General features: G+C 41.1%; 1 protein-coding gene across 17 annotated transcripts in view; it reads right to left on the bottom strand.

Moving 5' to 3' along the window:
- The window catches only part of hoxb3a (homeobox B3a), a 79,305-nt gene that overhangs the window by 9,403 nt on the left and 52,319 nt on the right, over positions 1-17,583 (bottom strand). For 7 of the 17 annotated variants that reach the window (XM_080905047.1, XM_080905046.1, XM_080905053.1 and 4 more), the window contains one exon: positions 5,149-5,215. The exons of 1 other annotated variant lie outside the window; for it this stretch is intronic. The gene's annotated coding sequence lies outside the window, so the exon portion shown is untranslated. 9 more of the 17 variants (XM_080905052.1, XM_080905039.1, XM_080905051.1 and 6 more) reach the window with 9 other exon arrangements.

The raw sequence follows: 17,583 nt of genomic DNA, 5'->3' as shown, positions 1-17,583 counted from the left end.
GCCTACTGATGGTTCTGCACACGGTATATATAAAGAACAGGCCTGAATGATATATCGCCAACATAACTTAAGATACTAGAAGAAGGAATTGGAGATAGTAATGCTATCAGCGTGATAACAACAAAAACCATCAAATTTGTTTTATTGATATCTGTCTTCTACCAGTAACACCAAGAAATCGCAGTTCAGTCACCAATAACTTTATAGATTGGTAAAATTGTGCTAAAATAATATAATTCACTTTTCAACTATTTTAAAATGTGTTCCCATTTTTTTCTCAAAATCAAATAGTCCAGCCTTTCTCCGGCTCTCAGCACGTCACACATGTCACCCATTTATCTTTCTAGTAGACAACCTGGAATCCTAATTATTTACTCTAAGGAATAGTCCCAACGACAGAGGGAGAAAGATGGAGGCGGGTGGGGGGGAGTGGGGGGGCATGGCAGTGAGTGTAGGAGGAATATGTTATTAAATCATATCGCTGTTTCGCCATTAAACGGGACACGTAATGTCTCTGCCCCTGGCTTGTAGTGCTACAGCTTAATACAATCACCAACTTTGCTAGACGCCTGCCTGAATAATCCACTTACACTGACAGAGAAACAGCCACCCAAACAAAAACAACACAGAGAGGGAGATAGAGAGGGGGAGAGGGAAGAGAAGTGGTGTGGGGGGGGTAGAGAGGAGGCGGGTCGGCCTTGGTGTCCAGTGTCTGTGTTTTATCCTGGGATATAAAATTACAAATGGCGTCTGCCATGAAGAGCTATGTAGACAGTGAGACAGAGAGAATGCATTAACTTGGACAATCCACGTATTCTTTATCCCATTAACAGAGAGAGAGAGAGAGAGAGAGAGAGAGAGAGAGAGAGAGAGAGAGAGAGAGAGAGAGAGAGAGAGAGAGAGAGAGAGAGACCAATTATACAGACTCTAAACGACAAACAATAAAGAGAGCTATTGTTGCTATGTTCACGGTCTCATTTTAGACTGAAATCGCTAAAGGCGCTAAATATTCATGTGTGATTAAAATTACACCATCAAAATATTTTAGGAATAATTACAATGCATCCCATATACCCAAATGATAATAAAACAGGAGCCTGTGGAGGGACAAAAATTGAACGAGAAAAGTGCATCACCCATTACAGAAAAACAGCCGGCCATCGCTCCTAAATATAATTTAAGTGAGGAAGAGGCGTGGAAAGCGTAGTGGAAGAGATGAGGACGGAAAAAGCTGAACAGAAAAGGACAGAGATGGACGGTCGAAAGAAAAAGGGGGGTTGCTTGTGGCGGGTAGCTACGGCAGTTTAAAGCATTGTGAACTCTTCTTGAACCGGGATTGAAGTCATACAGGCCATAAATCACTGAGCCAGCCACTCCGCGTCCACAAACTGCACAGCGAGCAAACACACTATGTATTTCTGGCTTGTTGTTTGAGCTCGCGCATGACCGGCTGGCCTGCTTGCCCGCCGATGATGTTCCTTACCTGCCTTAGCACCGGTGATCCCAGTCCAGTCCGGCACGGACCCAACAGCACCGCATCATAGATTAGTCCTCGCACGCGTTCAGTTGGTAATCAACAATAACAGATAATTAAATAACAAATCCGCTCGTTTGGTCGTCCGTTTTGCTCTCCTCTTCTTCCTCCTCCTCCTCCTCCTCCTCTCCTCTCTCCTCTCCGCAAACCCCGCTACTCCTCCGGTGCTGTCTCGAGACTAGCACGGCTGCTCGCGACCACCACCTCAACAACACCTCCTGAAGCCCCAGCAGCGGCAGACCGGGCTGCGCGAACAGGACACCTTGTGGCATGAACGACTGGCGGATGAGAGAGTCGGAGGGATCCAAGACTATCGGCGGGGGCTCAGTGTGCGGGAAGAATTAACAGACGGGCTCGGTGCAGGCTACAGGCAGGCTAGTTAGGGCATGAGCTGAACGAGCTTACCGGGGAGCATGCCTGCTACCCCCCGCCTCCCCCCATCCCCCCCACCCCACCCACCCTCCACCCCAGCGCCAGCGCTGCCTGCACCGCTTCTGGCTGATAACAATGGCCTCAAATTTCTTTCTCTTTTAGCCACTGTCCTTCACACGGCCGGCCAGTCATTCACACAGCCACAGAGGAGTATGTCCGCCACAAAATGTCACTTCATCTTATTTTAGGTAGTTTTCTATTCTTGTTTTTTATTTCCTTACGGCTCTTCTTCTCTAAGTCTCCCCGAGGCTCATTTTCCCCTGGTATTATTCCCGTCTGCCCCGGATCTGTGCTCCTTGCTTCGGTCTTAGGTAGGCTATAGGTGTGTGCCTTGCACACGGCTAGCAGCAGCACCAGTTTACAGCCTACAGTCTTCTTTGTGGTTGTGGTAGTAGCCTGGATATTCTCGTTATGATGGTGAAAATATGCCCCAGTATCAGAGACTCTCACAGGCCCTGTAACGAACGGAGTAACCAGATTGACGGCTGGACGAGATGATTCCCTCATCAAAAAGTCAACGTCACTCAAGAATTATGCTAATTGAGCTGGATCTAGCCATGCAAGCAGGCTAGACACATGTAGATTGTTTTTTCCACGTGTCACCATAACTTTAACTCTAATAAAGTCTTTGACTTTTTTGTGCTTTTCACTTCCTGTTATATTGGTTATATATAACCTAAAAGTTTATATTTTAACAAATTGAACTTTTTTGAGGGTATTGAGGCAATACTCTCAATAAACCTATATTTTAGAGGTTTGTATAGAAGTATTTTTTAGATGTTTTAAAAATCCCACTTAAAGGCTGTCTATATGCTACTATAGGCCACGTGGGCATTCTCTAACCAGGCCCAGGTTAACTAGTAAATGTCCAAACAGTGTCACTAACGATGTGTATCATTATTAATCATAAATTATATTTTATGGTCTATAAAGTTAACCTGGTATTACATTTAGCTTTAATTATTTATTTTTGAAATTGTAGAGAGCATCTGTGTACTTTAAAGTCTATAGGAGGCAACAAGCAAAAAAAAAAATCACGTGGTGAGGTCAACATATAAAACAAGACAGTCGCTCACAGTAAAAGGTTTATTAAAATTGCTGACCTCATCTGAAAATACTGCTTGGGACATATCATCGACAAATGCAAAGTTTGTGGGGAAAATGCTTAAGCTCCTGGGCTAAGCTCCTGTAGTTTTCTCTTTCGGCAGGATGACTTTGCTATGTGTTTTTGTTTACATCAATCCGACTCTTTTAAAGTATGGATAAAATATTAGCATTCATTTAAATGTAAATTTCCTTCATCATAAATAGTTTTCAAGATTTTTTCAGAATTTCTTTTCAATATTTCTGCTGCTGCCTCGCCGCATAAACGTCACTTAAGACGTATGTAACGGAGGACAGAGTGAGAGGGACAAGACTAACATAGAAGGTGCACATTACGCTAACATTATAGCAAAAAAAGATTGTATGTGATCAATTTGGTTTTAAAGCTTCACTAACAGGGTTTTAAAGAAAGCATTTAAAGAGTCTTGCGTTTTGACTTGAAAGCACCGAGGTGGAAGATGAAGCAGCAGTGCAACAACACTTAAAGAAAGAAAACTGAAGTGGGCTTAAAAATAATAACCAACAGTGAAAAAAAACCTGAGAGAAAGAGAGGGGTGAAAGAGAGAGACCTAAATGGAAATGAAAATATGAGGGGTGTCCTATGATGTTGTCATTACGCCCCCAACACACACACACACACACACACACACACACACACACACACACACACACACACACACACACACACACACACACACACACACACACACACACACACACACACATTCTCTTCTCTAACTCTCCCCCGCTCCCTCTATTTTTATTATTCAGGACGCTACTCCTGTCGTTTATGGCTACGTAAGATTTATGAGTTCTCTAGCACCCAGCAGTGTGTGTGTGTGTGTGTAAACAGCCCGACTTTAAAACAGATAGCATTCGCTGTGGGCAGCAGAAATGAGAGGATGAGCTCGGTGTAGGTGGAAGGTGGGAGCCTGAAATGTGTCCATCTGCAACTTTTCCTTTAAACCAGCCTTTGTGTGGACTGAAGGATCTGCTAACCAACCTCATTACACATTAACCAAAAAGCTAATCAGCTACTTTTTTGTCTTTCTTTTTTTTTCCATGTGTGGGAGAGACGTGCATGTGGAGAAATAAGCAGAACGGATTACACCTATGCACTGACTTGCAAAAGCACGCCAGTGCTTGTGGAGGACGGCTGTTTTTCTCGGATGGAAGACGCGCATCGACTCTGCATGTTTCGGATTGAGTCACGGATATTGGGTTTCACAACTAAAACGCGGTGCCTTCCTGCGCCATGGAAATCTTCTTTCCTTTTTCCACTTTCTTTCTCCTTTGGGACTATAGATATGTAGGCCACTGAGGATGACACAGGAATTCCCTTTGATTCTGTTTTTCAAACGATTTGAGAAATGCCAATGTTAAAATATCGTGCACAAGTGCAGAATGATTTTTACAGGACTCCAACTGTGAACTATTTAATTCAGCCGCTGTCACTTTAATTGCTGTGTTATGTAAATATAGCTGTATTAATAGGCTATGAACAGTGGTAGCATTAATGCCATTACCGCAGTTACAACATGCAGTTTTAATAACTGTCTATCAAATGATGCTTCTGCCTATAACCCGCGGCCATCATACACTTCCTTTCACACCTCAGGATTATATTACATAAGCACGTGTCATTACACGATATTACATCACTCACACACGTACACGCGCGCACACCCGTAGAATTTCAACATTACAATCACTTTCAACTTCATAAATATTTTCCATATATATGTAACTGCATTTATGCTTAAACGATATAAATTAAATTATAGAGAGAATACTTCTACTACGAATAGACAAATCAGTTCCTGTAGAAATAGTATACATTCTACACATCAATATAATATGCAGAGGATATTGTTTTTTTTTCAACATATGCAGCGTCCTAATTGTCTAAAAATAAAGGAAAAACTACCCGTCATGCACCTTCCACGTTGCAAAATCGTCACTGTCTTCTCATCTTATAATTCTATTAGCGTGTACACAGCACCCATGCACAAACTTCAGACTTCGTTCTAATGCAGGCTGCATCATGACAAATAATGCCAAAAAAAGTCCGAACTTACCGGAATATTTCCTATTTTCCCCTGAAGTTTTAATGGAGGAAAACGGCTTCCAGAAAGCTCCTAAGAACTGACGTATATTGCGGGAAAAGGGGCATGCGGAGGGGATGGGAAAAGGGTAGGAAAGAGAAAGAAGACATATGCAATCAAACACATCTCGGTAAAATCAGATACAGAGGCGGGTCACCTCTTGTACTCGAATCGAATGGTTGGGTCAGCAGCAACCGCTTGACTTCAAACCCTAAATAATTCACACACAAAAAAAGAAAAAAAAAGAAAGAAAGAAACAAAAACAAAAACAAAAAACAAAACAAAAAACCAACAACAACAAAGAACGAGGCAATGCTGTGCCTAACACCTTTCTAAAAGTGACCTTTGTGCTAGAGGGTGTGAGATGTTATTGAGTCTGGTTACCACAATTACACATTTGTCTTCTTTCCCTCAAAATAATAAAATAAATAAATACAACAAACAAACAAAAACACGCATGATTTCATATTCAATAATAATCTTGCTTATCCCGTCAGCGTACCAAAATGAGTTATGTAGGGAATAGAGTTATGGAATATATAGAATGCATTAGAAATTGTTCATTTGTAGCAATGGCCTAGAATATATAAACATAGACTTTGTTTAGGTTAGAAGGATTTGTGCAATAAATAAATACATAAATAGCTAAACTGTATGCGTAAATCATAATTACCCATCAGAAATAATGCTCCAGTTAGCACACACGCGGATTAACACAATTATATATATATATATATATATATATATATATATATATGAAATCTAAAAACTGCAATCGAAATCGAAAGGCATGCCCCGATTGCATCAAAATTCTGATTCTTGCTATTAAAAATGATCATTAGAATTTAATGCAGGGTCTCGTTTAAAAACTTCAAAAGTTAAATAAACTTCATAAATAATGAACACATCCGAAAAAAACCCACACAAAAAAACAACTTTCCAAAGTCATAAATTCTGTTAAGCACCAAACGGGGACTTAAGAGAAGCAAAAAATAGGGGGGAGAAAAAAAACAGAAAGAGACAGAGAGAAAGAGGAGCGAACCAAAATGAGAACAGGCCCCATAAGGCAAACAGCTGTTTGATCCACGCGGCCCATAAATAACTCAAGCATCACTGAGTGAGAAAACACTCATCCTGGACAGTCCTGTGGACAGTCTTACTGCCGGGCTGAGGACCCACAGCAAGAGATCACATCTAGCTCTGTCCACAGATAAACACATATCCATCTGCTGCTGCGCGGGGCCGTAAACACTGCGTAAAGCGGAACCGTATAATTATATAAGTGGATCACAGGATGAAAAGTGTATTCCATGTTGTTGGCTATTATTATTAAAGTGCTGCAATAAAATCTCAGAGCCGTTCTCCTTCTGCTTCTGCTCCTGACAACTTCACCCAAACACATAAATCAAACGCAAAGGATCCCCCGACCTCCCCGCACAAGTCTACATCACTACTACTACTACCACCAGGCTACTACCGCTCCTGCTGCTATAAAGTTATTTATCGTTTCCATCCAAGAACTCACGCACCGCTCTGGCTACTGTGCATACCCATTGCAGCTCCTTCAGTCTGGGTCTCCTCAGTGTGCCCCCCTTCCCCCTCAGCCCCGCCGGTTACGGTCTGATTTTTGCAGCCGCAGAGCAGGCAGGAGTGGACTAGTCTAAAGTTGCCCAGAAAGTGATGCAAGGGCCGACTAGCTTAGCCAGCTAGCCTGTACGCCGAGACAAAGACAGGAGGCCGCCTCCAGAGCCCCTAGAGCCCCCAGAACAGCTGATGAGCGTTTTTTTTTTCTTAGAGGAAGAGGAGGCTGGGGGAGAGAAGGGGAGTTCTGGCTGCAACCAGGACTCAAAATACCACAATATGGATGGAAGCTTTTCTCTGTAAAAGTTTAAAAGGAGCGACAAAGAAGCAGCAGAAAAAGGTGTGCAACAAAGGCTGTTGGCCCATAATTTATCAGAATGTGAAGTGGATGTGAACAGCAGGTTTTAGACTCTAGGGAGATGGAGACATAGAGAGGGAAAGGAAAGGAGGAGCGCGAAATGAAACAAGTGTGTGATTTTCTCTTTCTCTTTTTAATAAATACAGCAATACTGCAGCATATAGTTGGCTGTAAACATTCAAGGATTAGGATAACGAAGGCATTTGTTTTTCTGAGACTCCATTGCATCCTACAGCTAACAGGTCTACTACTTTTTACGAAGATGTATTTTTTTTTTAAGGCTGAGAGGGTTTATGGGACCTGATGCTGCTCACTGCTAGGCTTCAAAGTTTCGCGGTGTGCAAAAAGTTTCGTGCTTTTCGGCTTTCTCTTCTTATCTCTGCCGGGTCTGGCGGTGAAATCACCAGACCAGTCTTGCCCCCCCCCACCCCCCCACCCCACTCCCCCAAACTTACGCGCGCACACACACACACACACACACACACACACACACACACACACACACACACACACAGAGTTTTTTTTTCAGAAAACATATGCACACACTGAGTCTTTAGAGATACGCGTTTAGTGAGATTAGTTGGACTGCTTTGATTAGTTGCACTAGTCCAACTAATCAAAGCAGAAAAAATTTTTTTCAATCCTGTGCCTAACAGGAAAAGCTGAAAGCTCTCGCTGAAGCACTCATACAGTGACATATTGGATAACAGCTTTCTAAAAGTGACCTTTGACCCTGGAGCAGCAATGGATAAGCTCTGCAATGATCAACCAACTGGTCACAACTAGAATTCCAGTTTCTGCTTTGAACACTGACTCAGACTCTGATAACCTTTAGCACTCAGCTTTATTTTAAGTTGCAAGCATGAGCAGTCGAGGCAGACTCAATAAGTCAGTAGACTTTTAAAGTATAGGTCTTCAGTCAGCAGCAGTTATTGAAACAGCATTTCCATACTGGCACTGGCAAATTTATTTTAGTTAGAATGTCATTGATAATATGCCTGCAACCCACCTGTTTCTATAATTATTCAAACTAGCTTGATATTTATCTATTTAACCACATCGCAATGATTTTTTTTTTCTTTGTCAGTGTTTGGTGTCAGCTGTGAGGTTTTAAATAATCTCTGTCTATGATGTCAGATAACTCTGCCGGTAACTCTTTTGTGGAGCTTTCCATGACGAGGTACCTAAGAACTTTAAAACAATCTGACCTTACCTTAAACAAGCTATAGATAGCTTGTTTAAGGCTTGTTTAAGCAGATCTGCTGAGCACATCCCCCGTGTGCATCCACTTTCTGGATTTGACATCATGTGCAACTTCAGCGGGCTTCCGGCCACTTGCATTCTTTTCAAATGATCACAGTGGTTAGCATTTTATTTAGATAGCAAATGGAGTCACAGAAGAGAAGCTGCTAGTTCATGCTTTCTAAGATGAAAATATTAACATCAGAATTTTGGCATTCTGATGTCACATAATGATTTACTGTTTGTCGGAATTAATTTATATCTGATTTTCTTCCATGTTTGCTCATTTTACTCTAAAAGATTCAAAGTTCAAAACATTATTTCCACAATAAACCCAAAATTAGTCAGTTTTTAAATTTCACACATGCTTTGTTGAATAAAAATACGTTTTATCACAATGACACGCACCTTTCTCTAGAACAGATGGAATACCTGTTACACTCTGGGATACTTCCATGTCCATAAGGACACCCACTGCCATCACCACCACCTTCCTCAGAGATCAGTCAATGTCCATACTCTTTGTGTCCAAAAAAGACTTTTTCATCAAGTCTATTTGCAGAGTTTCTTCAAGTGTAATGAGCTCGAACAGCCATGCAGCATTGATACCGACATCACAGACACAACAACAAACCTAGCACTGCAACACATTTCATCTCCTCCCCTCTTGCAGATGACATACCACTTTCAACACCATTTTTCAGAGGGCAGATATGCACCAGGGAAAGAAACAGAGAGAGAGAGAGAGAGAGAAGTCTTACATGTTCATCTGCTTCCAGTTTGTTTAACTAAGGAGTGGGTCTCAGAGGGGGTGAAAGGACTTTTGGTTTGTTTCCCATATTCCATTCTAAATTTAATGCAAAAACAAAATGCCTGGAAAGTCAAATTAATCAAATTCAAACAATTCAAGTGCATGAACAAGCATTTTTTTTTTAACATCTCAGCCAAGGAGCATGTTTGTGTAACTGTGCCATGTGGAAAATTACTAATTCATATCTTTGGTGTTGTTGTTTTATTAGTAAGGTTTACAACCACAAGCCACTCTGTGAGAAAACGCTAAACCTCCATAGGTGTGTACAGCCAAATTTGTAAAAAGTGTTTTTTATGTGAACTAAAAAATATTAGTTCACATCTTTGCTGGTATGCTATTCACCTAGTGAATACTTTCTTGTCATTCAGGATTGTGAAATCTGAATAAACCTACTTAATGTCTGTTGCTGTAGACACATAACTGAGGCATTAACTCGTCCTGTGTACAAAAGACCTGTTTGAACTCTATGTAAACCACGTGCTTCTGCTGAAGCTGCTTTCTGCTTCATGGCCCCTCAAATTCAAACAGGGATTATGCACAAACATATCCAACAACAAGGGCTGAGCTTAACAAGTTCTTACATCCCTTATACCCTTTCATTGTATGATTTTTTTCTTTTCTACACTTAGCTACTTGTATATCATTTTAGCCCAGTGTTACTCTCCTTTACTGCTCCAGGCAGGGTCGCACAACTTCCCAAAGAACTAACCCCATTTCACTAAGAGTCCTAAATCAGAAACTCATACCATCAACGCCTTCCTTTGACACGGAGTTAATCTTTATCAGAGATGCTAATCTTTGACCTCAAACTAAAAGAAAGCCCTGACACTAGGAGAAGGAAAGAAGGGGAAGGGGGGTTCTTGGGGTTTACCAGAAGGTATGATGTGGGGGTCGAATTGTTCTTTCTGCTCCTGGGCCATGAAAAGTGCCAAGCTCACCAAGCCTGTCAGGCATAGGTTGAACAGGGATGGATGTGACCTCCCATGCAAGTGTGTGTGTGTCTGTTGGGGGTGGGGGAGTGGCAGGTAGTATTCACAAAGTCAATGGTTAGCTAATTACCTTTTTACCTAAATGTGTAATATTGAACAAAAGCTCATCGCGATAGGAAAAAGCTGGCAGTTAATGATACAGTCAGCAATGTCTCAAAAATTTCCAAGATTTCCAAATATTTTTTTTTAAATGTAAGATTTCACGTATACCTATAAATATCAAATTGCTCTTAACAGTATGTAGACTGTAGGTACGAGGGAATAAAACCTGGCAGTTATAAAGCAATTACACTGTAAATGTTACTCATGGGGAGGGAAAGGACATACATTACTAATAGTGGTGCGGGCTACTGAGCATATTAAACTCCACTTCTTACATTGTAATTAAGCATTACTTTTAGATGTGTAGACTTCCTGACTTTTATCTAAATTCATAATCAAACACCATATAATATAAATACTGCATATTAAAATGAAATTGTTTATCTGTAAATATTACATTCAAATGTAATAGATTTCAAAAGTGACCTAAAATTTGAGTCAGTCTGTAATTTGTAACGCTTTCATTTTGATTCATATGTCTAATAGGTGGAACCTGGTTATATTTTATTTTTAATATTTCTTTATTCACATCTAAGACAGACGCATAGATGGTGATTATATTGGTCAGTATTGTGCACTGCGGAAACCTGTTACAGGTAGTGACATGCAGGTATGTATGTATACAAGACATACAAGACCCACCATAAATAGTGATGGGTGGGTGGTGGGTGGGGATAATGGTGGTAGTGGGATTACACAGTCGGTTCTTTCTGGATCATATGCTGAAGACCAAAAATAATGACATCACAGAGTTTTGTACCGCATCAATATTTAACTCACTTTGACATAGATTATTTATTAATGCAGAATAGAATGCTGCCACTTGTAGAGTTCCATTAGATTTGGTGTATTATTATGGATCAGAGGAGAATAAACGTAAGGTCTCGTTTGACCATGTTTTTTGTAGAATTTGTCATTGTTGGTATGTAGGCTTTCTGGACATGCAGCCATTGTGGCTGCCTGTTGGTCAAAAACAATCATTTTCTGCATTTGAGAGTTAGTCCATCTAGGGACAGAAGCATTCAGTGATATGTGTCTATAGTAATTTGTGGTTTGGCAGGGCTTTCAAAATGGATTTTCCTAAGTTGTTATTATATAGCTCTGAGGCCTCATTACACTGAATGTTGAACAACCTGCACCACTATAAAAGGCCTGCATCCATTTCCTGACAACATGGTCCTCTTATGATGCAAGTTTCAGAAAAAGAAGCCAGTGACTGTAATATAATCGGGCCACTTGGCCTAGCAGCAGACAGTAGTGTGTTACAGCGGGAGAAAGCAGCTTTATGGATCTCAGCCAGACCTGTCAGGCTTTATACACAGCAACAGTGTTAGTTGTTCTTGCCCCTACTATTTTACTATGATTGGTATTCTGCCCATACTTTGTCAGTGATACACGAGGAAATCGATTAAATCACAGCTGTGCTAGACTTGCTGTGGGTTTTCATAACTTTTAAATCTATATACCTCTATACTTAGCAAAATACTTCAAGGTAAGTCCAGAGGATCTAACCACTGTTACACGAGATGGCATAAGCAACTCAGATTTAGCCTGGATGATACAGGGTGGGAGTATTTGATATGTTCAGCATTTTAGAATATGGCCGTTTTTTAAACTTGATTAAAATCATATATATCAGTTGACATTAGATGTAAAAATACACAAGAACAAACAAGCTAGGATTTTTGAAATAACTGCTTTCTTAGAAACAACAGAAGACAGCACTTTTGCTTTTGCCTTTCCAGACTGGTGGATGTGAGCTCTCAGGAATAGCTCTTCTTATAGTTACCAAACCTTTAAGTGTTTCTCTTTAATAATAATAATAATAATAATAATAATAATAATAATAATAATAATAATAATGATAGCATAGTATACTAGTGGGCTGTTTTCCTTGGATGAGTGCAGTTATTATATCTGCAGTTCATAAACAATATGGAGACTACATAAATGAATAAAGTCACAGTTTTGACTCTGAAATCTTGTTCTTTCGCAATAAATGTGTTAAGGGGCTCAAGAACTGATGGTTGTATGGTAAATCTATATTTAATGCACTTTTTTATGGACCTTAATTTCTCACCTCAGCCATTGTATAATTTGATTGTGATCCAGTTTTGCTTATGGTGTTTTCATATCCTTGTGATCACTCAATAAATGGACCCACGTCTTGGTGTAAGGAGGAGAAAGGCAACGCATTAGACCAAATGATTTCTGTTTGTAGTTATTTTACAATAGTTGCATTTGTAATTCGACGTCTATTGATAACCATTTCGTTTAAAATTGGTTGGAGCTAATATTTTTGTGGGGCCAAAGGGTGAGATGGGGGTTGATTTTTTGAGTAAGCAATTGTCACACTATCCCAAATTTCGTCGTGGCTAGCATGCATCTTCCTTCTTTATACATAGCAGCCATGCCCCTAATCGCCGAGACTCATTCTCTCTGTCCCACGCACGCACGCTAACATGCACATACTAACACCTCACTTAGTCTAGCAGGCATACTGCTTTCCAAATGTGGGGCGAGTGAGCAGGGAGGTTGAGAAAGTAAGAGACAGAGTTCGTCCTATTTTCTGTTACCAATTCGGATGCATCTGTCTTCAGCTGCCTACACGCACGCGCGCACAGAAAAAGTGTTGGCTAGCAATAGAGCTTGCACGCGGTTTCACCCTATGGATGCCTGTGCGAGTTTGAGAGAGACCGCGGTCACACAACAGATAATTAATGACATGTCGAGCGGTGGAGTGTGTGGAATGGGGACGCCTCGGGAATAAGCACGGGGACACTGAGCAAGAAGCAGCCCGACAGACCTTACCTGCGCTCTTGGCGTGTCTTTCCAGATGGATATCCTCCTGGTGTTCGGTTTTTTCCTGGTTTCAGTCTGTTTTGGACACGGACGGACACACTAGCTACAGTTAGGATGACCACTGAATCCTCTCCGAAAGGCTTGGGCGTATTTTCTTTTAATTAATTGTACTTAAATACAAGCAGTCGCTCCTAGAGGTTGGAGTCCAAAATGGCACTAAAACTTTATTTATGCCAATTAAAGCCGACGTTTAAACTGCACCGTTACCTGTTATTATAGCACTGGTGAGCTCATTATGGCGCTTCTGTGACACGGCGTAAAGGAGACGCCAATCGTTTGCATGACCGGTTTGGGAAAAGACATAAATCTGGAGCGGCTCTGCTATAAATCTCCAGCAGTCAAGCCTACCTACAGCAAGCACGCTGACGGAACCCGCTTGGTCTGGGGCTCGCGGTGCGACTTTACCCTAAACGACACACCGCATGCACGCGCTCACCCCCTCCGCCTTTTGCTGTAAAACTCCCCTTGTAGCGGGCTGGTACGTTCCTGGTCAGAGCCACATCCAGGGCTTACGTTTGTCTGTTTTGTCGTCCGAGTTGACACTGTCCACCCCACTAATGTTTGGGAGACTGCTGAGCTCCGGTGGGCCTCTTTCTGAGCTGGACTTCAGAATAAAAACGGATAGAGCTTTCCTGGATTGAGGGTGACGCTGTATTCCCTGGGCTGCTTTTCGCTGCTCCTTCCCCTTTCTTCCCTTCTCTTTCGTTTAACTAAAAAGAGGGTCACGCAGTCCTCCTTTTCCATTCTCTATCTTCGTCTTCATCTTCCCTCGCTCTCTTTGGTGCAAGCTAACCAAATTCACCATTATTATTATTATTATTATTATTATTATTATTATTATTATTATTATTATTATTATTATTATTATTATTATTATTATTATTATTGCTACTACTAGCAATGAGTAACCTTGGTGAGCTAAAACCTCTGCAGACCAAAGCAATCTACGTTTAAGCCTAAAACACGTATCTTCAGGCGCGTCGTAACTGCTTCTTTGGTTACCGCTGGAATATAGTCTCTTCTCTCGGCGGTCCCTGCTTTTCTGGACAGACGGCTTGACACTGTGAACTGTTCCTGAAGCAGTTTGCAGTCTGACAACCTAGACAACCTGGGGAATCTGGGAGGGAGAAAAGGGAGTTCTGGTTTTGTTCCTGTCCAATAAGGGAGTGTGGTTAAGGTGCACCAGAAGGGTTAGCGAGGTTCACCGTAACCTGCCTGTTCATACTGCCTGCGCAAAGGCCAGATGTTGGTTATTACATGGCGTCAAACTGAGCGCGATCAGAGGAGAAGAAGAGGGAGAAGGAGGCCGAGAGAGCAGAAATTCCGCTGTGATTTGACCTGCGCGTTCACAGAGGGGAGCCATTTCCACCTCGCTTGGTTTTACACAATTAGTGGGCGATTTTAGCCTATGCGCAATTACTTTAAGATCTCCGATGTATTCATTATTAATGTTAAGGTTCAAAAGTTGCATACAACCACGCAACCAAGAGATATATATGTGTTCAAATCTATGATGTTGATGTGATATACAAACGGTGACTAGATATGAAGCGTTATAGCAACAGTATTCTAATCTACTTTGCACGTGTGGATTTTAAGTCCTGTTTATCTTTACTTGCGCCGATACAAACAGATGCACTTGCCTCCCCCCCCCCCCCCCACCACCACCACCACCACCACAGACACAAATTCACGCTTGTAAAAGGTACGTGTGTCATCTGCCCACGCTTGTAAACATGCCCTCTACACACACAATGAGAGATAAAGAGAGAGAGCGCGCGAATGAGTACGTGAGAGACAAGTTCAATTACACAAAAGTAAAGCCGGTATTTTTAGTTTTCTGTTATGATAGAAGAAAGAGAACGGAGAAAGGAAATCAGTTCGCGCCTGCTCTCTCCCTCCACTCCTGGTGGAAACATTTCCGCCTCAGCAGCTCGGGCTGTCTTATCGCGCTTGTGCTGGCTCTCCGGCCCGGTTCAAATGGGTGATGAAGGGAGAGAAAAAAATGGAGCTCTCGGGTTTTGGATACGGTTTCAGCGTCTCATTTTTCACAAGCTTCGAATCACTACCTTCACGCAGACGTTTATAAATTAGCAGAAGGATTCTTACTGATTTATTTTCAAACGGGTAATCGTCTCCGCGCAAGAAAGAGCTCTGGAAGTACCTGGCGCGCGGAGCGTGAGAGTGGTTAACTCCGGCCAGTAAGAGATATGGGACTTTCGGTTTATTATTATTATTATTATTATTATTAATAATAATAATAATAATAATAATAATAATAATAATAATAATAATAATAATGAGATATCGTCGTGCTTACATTGGTTAATTGTGTGTCTGTACTGTAATAAATCTTTCATGTTAGGGGTCCTTTAAAAGAATGTAACCGGTTTTTGTAAACATTATTTTTCCCACGCTAAATCTCTCCCTCGTTAACGTCCATCAGCTGCAGATTTATGAGGCCGAGTAGTCCTCGGATTTATGTTTTGACTGTTTTCGAGGAAACCCTACTCTTCTCTGTCTTTCCATTTCCATTTTCGTTTCGTTTTTTTCCCTTGTTTTTCGCTTTACCCGCTAGCAGGCAATTAAACTGAGATTTTCTGCAAGCGACTATTGAGCACGATGTATTGGAAAATACAATTAAAAATTTAAAAAAGAAATCAGTTTAACTTTAGGCACCAGTCTTCTGCTAGAAGTGGGACACATTTTGAGGACTGTTCAGTTCGTCAGTGCTGCTTCTTCATTTGGATTTCATTTGCATGAACAGAGTATTTTAAATACACTTTATGATTATTTTTTTAAATGTGGTCACAACAAAAACATTTTGCTATGTAACATACATATGTATAATTTCACAAAATCGCACTGTCTCTATACGGATGTATGTGCCGCACAAAGGTTACATGTCATTTTATTGCGTTAATATGTGGCTACTATATCTCTAGCTTGTGTGTAAATAGAGAGGGCGTTAAAACTGAACTAAATATTTTAAATACAATTTTTAAAAGAATGATTCACTCTTTTCAGATTGGTCGCTCCCAGGACTGAAAATATTTCCTGCTAGGGAAAAAGAACAGTGAAGCAGTCAATATGGCTGCCAGTCTCAGCAATGAGTGGGCAGATGCCTTGTGTGAGGTCTTGTGTCTTGTGCCTACTTGCTTTTGCTTCTCTTTAAGATGCGTAGGATTGTACCTTGTCTATGAACATGTGCAATAAAAGGATGCTTCAATCACAGTGAATGTTAACAGAAACGTAGGACGTAAGAGCAACACAAGAAAACAAGCAATGCACCGATAAAGGATGAAAAGGAAGGTACTTCGACAAACTGCTCTTAATGAGAAATAATACGCGTATCACAAAAACCGCGATCGACAACACCAGTGATATTGAAACATGTACTGTAATATGATAACGTTAGCTTTGAACATCTGTTGAACATCTTTTGTACAGTTGCGGACTCTCCGTGCATAGGTATTTCACATTTGGTTAATTGGACAAAAAAGACAGTTAATAGTTAACATAATATGATCAAATATTGTCTTTACTTTTCTGACCATTGTAATTATAGAGTGGAAAGCAAACCGTGAACAAATGCTTATTTTTTATTCCAATAGCATTTTAGCTGCCTCTTTTATTCTCTGCTAAAACGAGCTGCCAGTATTACAATTGCCCTGCAGCGGGCTTCGGTGTAAACATTAATTTCAGCGTCAGTTATTTGTGGTCTTTCAATAGAAGGCACGCCTCAGTAACACATTAATGCCTAATATTAATTTCTTTCCACATTTGTATTACAGAACATAAGGCTACATAAATACCGGACCGAGTGAACACAGTTCGGTCTCAGAGAAGTTAAACGTGGATAACAGCAGCAGCTTGAATGGATGTCAGACAGGGCGCGATATCATTTCTCAGGACCGTTTCAAACATTTCAATTATTTCAGATGAGTCTGAGCTGGAACTATCTTGTCATACCAAACATACTTAGCTGTGGACACATGGCTGAGATAAAATAAGATAAAATATTTCAAGCACTATTTCAATGCTGCATCGTCATCTAAATACGTGTGTGTGTGTGTGTGTGTGTGTGTGGGGGGGGGGGGGGGGGGGGGGTATTGGGGGTTGGTGCCACAATCCACCCCCTTTTCTGTCTACAGAAATGAGGCGAGATATTGTTTTTGACAGGGCTGCGGAGAGCAGGAATACACATCTTGAAAAGCGCCGCCTTTTGTTGCTGCTGTCGTTATTATGTGATGGGAGGCCGGCGGAGAAGCTCTAATTTGGTTAAGCTAAGGTTTACACTGCTGCTGATGGCCAAGCGGGGAACGAGACTACTGAAGGAGAGAGAGGACCATGCTGCAAAGGGGCCCGGCCTTAATTGTAAAACGATTCGAGGGGCACATCCATCAGTTCCAATACCAACCCTATTGTTTTGTAATTTGTAATAAAAATATTAATAATATTAA

This window comes from Rhamphochromis sp. 'chilingali' (genome assembly GCF_963969265.1).
Source record: "Rhamphochromis sp. 'chilingali' genome assembly, chromosome: 15".
In the NCBI taxonomy this organism is placed as follows: domain Eukaryota; kingdom Metazoa; phylum Chordata; class Actinopteri; order Cichliformes; family Cichlidae; genus Rhamphochromis; species Rhamphochromis sp. 'chilingali'.
Note: the sequence above shows the minus strand (reverse complement) of the source record. Positions and strands in the feature narration are given on the sequence as shown.